Source organism: Eumetopias jubatus, unplaced genomic scaffold, assembly GCF_037043125.1.
Source record: "Eumetopias jubatus isolate StellerSeaLion01/CBP00866 unplaced genomic scaffold, mEumJub1_p1.0 scaffold_10, whole genome shotgun sequence".
Lineage (NCBI taxonomy): Eukaryota > Metazoa > Chordata > Mammalia > Carnivora > Otariidae > Eumetopias > Eumetopias jubatus.
The window spans coordinates 100,288,192-100,295,115 of record NW_028274816.1 but is presented as its reverse complement, the minus strand read 5'-3'; the positions used below and the strand labels follow the sequence as shown (position 1 = coordinate 100,295,115).

Here is a 6,924-nt window from a genome sequence, read left to right as displayed (position 1 = left end):
GCAGTACCTGCCCCCACAAGCTTGCGTGAGGATTAGCTGGGAGGGTGCGGGTACGGAGCCAGCACATAAAAGTTCAATCAGTTGTAGCCCTCTTCCCGTTCCTTAGGTTAATTCCTAAAAGCATCACCGCATCAAAGGAGATACATTTCTTCGGGGCTTTTTCCCCTATTGTTGCTGGTAGTTTTAACAAAACAGAGTGATTTCCTGTGCTCCCGGGTTTTGCACCTGACTCTGGGTGCTAGCTCACAGTCCAGGGCTCTTGGGGGTGGTTGGGCCGTGTTTTTCTCTCCGTCTCTCCTCTGATTAGGACAGAAATGTCTTACCCGCCTGAGTGAGCAGGGCACACACGCGGGCAGGCTCTCTCTCCAGCCGGCTTTGAAGCCCGCTAATTAGGGCTAGGGCTGTCACAGCTGGCTTCCCCAGCGCCTCCCCCCAGCCCTCCCTCCGGCTCGGCCCCAGCGCCAGCCCCAGCCCCAGCCCCATGGCCTGAGAGCCCCTCCCGGGCTGCCTTGCCTTCCAGGGCCGGCAGCCTCTGCCTGCCTCGTGGCCCTTCCAAACCGTCTGGGCAGGGCTGGGGTTTGATGCCTGGAGAAAGGACAAGACGGGACTTGGGACGTGAAATAAGCCCAGAAAGTATTGACTGGGCTCAGAGAGGACTGCCTATGGCCCGGGACCCTCCTTATTCCTAATGAAGCCTGGAGAGGAGCCGGCCCGGCTGAGGGCTGAGCCCTTTGTGTGAGAGCCAAGCTTTCTGAAGGCTCCAGCCTCCCAACCTGGCCCTTATAATTAGCCCCAATCAGAGTGTTTATGTAGGGGCCTCCTGCGGAACTGAGAGCCCCGAGATTTCATTCCAAGCCTGGAGGAGGAGGGGCAGGAAAGGGATTTGTGTGGGGACCGGCAAAGAGGAGGAGGGGGTAGGAAGTGTGGAGAAGAAAGCCTGGGGAGGAGGGGAGGGGAGGAGGCCCTGGAGCTGGGAGGACTGCCACCCTCCCCATTTGGCCATGGCTGGGGTCAGGACCCCTCCCAGGGTAGCTGGCGCCCTGGCAGCCTGACCCTGGGCTGGGCCTACACGCCTTCTGGGCAGGCTCTGTGGGTGGGTGGGCTTGTGCCAATCGGAAATGGCTTGGATATAATTAACCCAGCTAATCACCAGCCTCAGCCCGCTGGGAGGGGAGGGCGCAGCCCAGAGCCCCGGCTCCCCCAGGAAGCTCCGGTCTCCTGTTCTTCCTCTGACTGGGGCCGAGGGTGTGCCAGGCTCCGCAGCTGCTGAGGATGGTGGAGTCAGAGGGTGGGCAGGGAAGGGATGTAGGAAGGGAGGGTGCCTAATTCTCATCTCTGGCCTCACCCTCAAGGGGGAATGCGACAGCAGGGAAGGGGCCTGGAGTGGCCATGCTCTGGGCGTGGGGGAGGGAAGATTCCCAGCCACTGCTTCCAGGTGGCACTGGGTGTCTCCCGGACTCCTGCATTTCCCTCCGAGTCTAGGCCTCCCAGGGAACTCTCTGGGGTAGGATGTGGCTTGAAGGGAATTCTCTGTACTGGGTTGAATGTCTTTTGGTGAAAACCCTGCAAGGCCTCCAAAGAGTGTCCCAACTCCCTCCCTCCCTCAACACATAAGGCTTTCCAAGGTCTGGATCTGGCCCCCAGCTCTCCAGTCTCACTTCCCACCGTCCTTCCCTTCACTCCCATGTGCCATCCTCCAGGACTCTGATGTTCTCATGTGCCGTGACTTTACATGTACTGTTCCTGTGGCCCAAATGCCCTTCCCTTTCCTTAGCCTAGATATTAACTGTTATTGCCTCAGAATGTCCCTGAGGTCAGGTGGCCCCTCTGCAGACAGCCGTACCCCTGGCCAATCCTGTCACCACACTGTGTTCTCAACAGCCACAGCACATCACATTATTGTTAGTCATTCCTCTCCTTTTGTGACTATGACCTCCTTGAGGGAGAGGCTGTGTTTGGTCTTTCATCTCTGTATCCCTGAGCCTAGCGATATGCCTGGCACGAAGTAGGTGCCCAAGATCACACAGGCTGTGGAGCCAGACTACTTGGGCTTGAATCTGGCTTAGCCCCTTTCTAGGGGTTGACCCTGGGCAAGTTAACCTCTCTGTACATTACCTGTAAATGGGAATAGTAATAATACATACTTTTCAAGACTGGTTTGAGGAGTGAACAATCTAATTCAAGTAAAATGTTTAAAGCAGTGCCTGGCACATAGTAAGTGCTTAATAAATGCTAGTTAAGCTTACTCATTCATTGTGTTGGCCCAGTATTTAGCCTTTAGTACATTTAGTGCTTTCCATGGGTCAGGAGCTTGCTAAACTCTAGAGAAGCACAAATTCAGTCCCTGCCCCCATGAAGACAACCATCTAGTTTAAGCAAATGATTGGATAAATGATACTTCTGTGGGACTTCTGAGTTTTTATGTTTTGTTAAATAAGCTCACTATATAAGTGTTTTGAGAATGTATCCATGTTCAAATATGGAATCATGATGTATCTGGATAGTATAAAACAAGCAATGAAATTGGGCATAATCCCTTATAAACTTGACATATGTAATCTGTTGTTTGGAGTATGTGAGAAAACTTGTCTAGGACAGAAGTTTCTGTAAGCCTCCTGCTCAATCTTCACTGCTAATGAGAGTGTTAAAAAAAATTTTTTTTTCTACCCAAACAGAATAATTACTCTTATACAAATACACACAATAAACACATCAAAATTTTCATTGAACTCCTCAATTAATGAAAGAATCTGTACGATGTTCAGGAGATTCCGAAGAACAGAAAGATATCTAGGCCATCAAGAATGTTGACATAGATTTGCTTAATATACAACTGGGCAATAGTTACTGGGTAATATCAGCTGCGTCTTCACCAGACACGATCACATTTTATGGACAAAAATAATTTCCATTATTATCAGTTGCCTGAGTTGGAAAATAACTGAACGATAATAAGACTCAGAGATAACCCGCAAGGAGACACAGTAATTTTTTCCCCCCACAGAGTAATCTTTTTAACCATTTCCAAGTCTTGCACAATTTTCCTTGACAAGAAGTTCTGAATTCAGAACACCCAAGATGACGAGTGCCAGGTACCCCTTCCCATCAAACAGCTTTCGTGGTGGTAGGGGGCCCAGTTCCATCCAGAGCGAGCTAGAAATCTTCCAGCCAGCCCCCAGGCTGGCACGGCCTTTGTCCACCTAATCTTACCCACTCTTAGCTCTGGCTTCTCTCCCTCACCTTCCTCTTTCCCACCCCACCCCTCTCATCTCCTCCAATTATGCAGCCGACCCATTCATCCTTTGTGGTAGCCACAATTTATTGAGTACTTTCTATGGGCTAGACACTGTGCTAAGCACTATACATTCATAATGGCATTTAATGTTCGCAAGAGCCATGAAGTGAGTGCTGTATTTACCTTAAATTACAGCATATTAAAGTCATTGGATTTCATAGAAACAGCTGTTTAGAGGGCATCTAGCCAGTCTGAGAAGAGCAAAAGCAGTCAGACTCTTAACCACAGTACCAGAAATAGCAAATGGGGTCATTTCTCATGCCAGCTGTGATGAATTGGTAGAGGCTCCCCAGAGTACTGTGTTAAGATGGATTCTGAGGCATCTTCTGGGCTTAATGGAACATAGTGCTGGAATCCACTAGTGATGTCTGTCATGGTCAGACAACCAGAGAATGTAAAGGTAGGCAAGTATATCAGATAAGTGTCAGGCTGGTTTTATACTGCCTTGCCTCATCATCCTCTCCTGAACCTCTTTGTAACATTGCTGAAGGCGGCTTCTCCTTCTAAGGCCTGAGCCTCAGTGTCTGGACCTTAATGCCAGTTTTCTAGGTCTTTGTTATTCAAAGTGTGATTCCATCTGCTTTCTGCCCTGTCTTCCCCCCCCCCCACCCCAGCCCCCCAGGAGTACCATCACCTGGGAGCTTGTTAGAAAAGCAGAATCTTGGATCTGACCTCATACCTACCGAATCAGAAGCTGCATCTGAACGAGATGCCCTGGGGATTTGTTTGCACATTTGAGAGTAAGGAGTACTGCTCCTGGGGACCTCTTTTCTCAACTGCACCTGCCCCCACCTCTGCAGCCAGAATCCTCTTCTTCCTGGAAGGTGCTGGCTCAGGTCCAGGTCTGAGTATTCCCGACAGACCCTAACACTTAACCCAACAGAACCAGGTGTGTTTATGGACTATTTCAATTGAGGCTTGAAAACTTTTAGACATCCTCCCCCACCCTGGAAAAACCTTGAAGGATTCTCTGGCTTTTCCCACTAGGAGTGTGAGTGCCTCTGGGTCTGCTGGCCACACCTCTACAGCTCAGCACCCTGTCCTTTCCTGTTTTCTGAGACTCTGCAGAGTCTCCCTAGGGCCTCGAGAATCCAGCCCAAACTTCCCACCCTGGTTTTTGAGACCTTTACCCCTTCTCACAGGGGCCCAGGGAGTTGGGGTGGAGCCGAACAGCACAGAGATGTGGAAGAGAAATAGTTGCTGGATCTGGGAGCGGTTGCTGCTTATTCCGCCATTGGTTCAACCAATGTTGAACACTTTTCTCTGCCAGGAATGGGGAGACAGCGATGAATAGAGTGTGGTCTCTGCTCTTGACCGAAGTGGACGTATAAGCAGATGATGGCCATATCATGTGATACAAAAGGCAGACACTGGGGTTGTTAGGAAAAAAACAAGGGCATTCTAGGCAAAGGGAACCCCATGGGCAAAGCCATGGGAGAACATGGCATAATCAGGGAACAGTGAGAAGGAGAGTGTGCCTGGAACATAGGATGAGTGTAGAGCAGAGTGGCAGGGCTGATCTAAGTAAGGATTTGGGCTGAGCCCCAGCAAAATTTCAATCTCACGCTGGCTTGGCCCTGCAGCACACATCTGAGCCGCCCCTGCCTGCTCTCAACAGCAGATCTCATCTCTTTACTGACTTGAGCCAATCAGAACTGGGAGACATTTACACACACAGACACACACACACACACCAGAGGACATGTGAAAGCCAAACGTTAGTGGGTTTTGGATCTATGCCCTCTCTCTCTAATCAATGACTGGATTCTATCCCTACCAACACTCTCTTTTCATGCCAATAGGAGCAGGAGTGGTCAGTGACTCTGAACTTCCTGGTAAAGAACTCTAGGGCAGGACTTTGGTTCTCCCTGACTGGAGACATGGCTACAGACGGAGGAAGGCTTGGCTCTATGTATGTACCAGATCTGACCGTGTGACTATGTCTGTGTGTGTGTGTAGATGGCTATATATGTGTGAGTGTATACATGCACGTCTTTAGGGAGTGGTGTGAATTGGCTGCCTTGAAGTCTCAAGAGATATAATCCCAATTCCTTGTCAGAAAAAGAGGGATAGATTGGTCTGTTGACATCCCAGTAGGATTCAAATGGGAAACTTCCTTGTGGGTCAGAAAGTGAGATGGCTATAATACATAGTTTCAAATTACTTGACTCTCCTATTAAGAGGCAGGGTTTATGTCTCCTCACCTTGACTATGTCTCCTCACCTTGACTCCTCACCTTTGACCAGTTGGGTATGGTGGAAGTGATGTTACGTGACATACAAGTCTGGGTCGTGAGGACTCATGCAGTTTAGACCTTGTTCATGGGAACCCTCACCCTCGGGCTGCCTGAGCTGCCATATAAGAAGTCGGACTATCCAGAGACCACCATGCTAGAGAGGCCACATATAGGTGCTCTGGTTAATAGTTCTAGCTGAGCCCAGCCTTGCAGCCATCCCTACTAACACACTCGACAGATGGGTGAAACCATCTTAAATCCCCCAGAGCAGCCCACCTACCAGCTGAATATCATCAGGTGTCCTCAGTGATGACTGTGGAACGGAAGAATCACCCAACCAAGCCTTTCCCAAATTCCTGACCCATAAAATTGTGGGATACAATAAAATGGTTGTTGTTTTAAGCTACTCAGTGTTAGGGTACTTTGTTATGCAGCAATAGATAACTGAAACAAAGGGATAGTAATAATTAAGCTCATTAAGTACTTACTATGTATCTGGGATTGTTCTAAGTATTTGACATGCATTAATTTTTTCTAAAGATTTTATTTATTTATTTGACAGAGAGAGAGAGAGCACAAGTAGGCAGACAGGCAGGCAGAGGCAGAGGGAGAAGCAGGCTCCCTGCTGAGCATGGGCTCCATCCCAGGAGCTGGGATCATGATCTGAGCCGAAGGCAGACACTTTTAACTGACCGAGCCACCCAGGTACCCCAGTAAAATTTTTTTTTTCTTTTTGGTTGTTTTTATTATGCACTACATTAATACACTGCATAACCTTCTAGAAGGGGTAGATGAGTATGACTGAGTTATTTTTCATCAATCAGGAAAATGCTTCCTTAATCGATATTCTCCAAACCCTTTGACACATAGTAACGATTAACTCCAGAGACTCTCCTATCTCTTTGCATCAAACTCCATTGATATGGATAACAGGCAACCCTTTTTTCCTTGCCCCCGTTACTGAACCTGTGGATGTACGCCGTGGCTATGCCGGGGATGACCAGGCACACGGCCATGACGCCGATCCCAGGCAGGATCTCGAACCACATCGCAGCACGGTTGCCAGAGCCAAGCCCCTGCCTGCCCCGCCCGGTAAAGGTGACCCGGCCTCCCCCCAGTAAAATTTTAAATAGATAAAATCTTTAGAAGAAACGAAGAACCAGGAGGATTAAATGAACAACCCTAGGATCCCACAGTCTCTTTGCACCAAGTCAAGAACAGATCCCAAGCTTGCTGACTCTCAGTCTAGAGGGAAAAATAGAACATTCTATCTCAACATTTTCTTCCTTCTGGACCACCATACATGCCTTCTGTGTCACGGTCACCAAACAAAATCCTTGGTTTCAATCTCTGATATTTACTGTAGATGTGCAAAAATGACTAGCTCCCTCTC

General features: G+C 49.0%; 1 pseudogene; it reads right to left on the bottom strand.

Moving 5' to 3' along the window:
* Nucleotides 1–6,267: 6,267 nt before the first annotated feature.
* On the bottom strand, nt 6,268–6,641 carry LOC114200597 (NADH dehydrogenase [ubiquinone] 1 alpha subcomplex subunit 1 pseudogene; annotated as a pseudogene).
* Nucleotides 6,642–6,924: the final 283 nt, after the last annotated feature.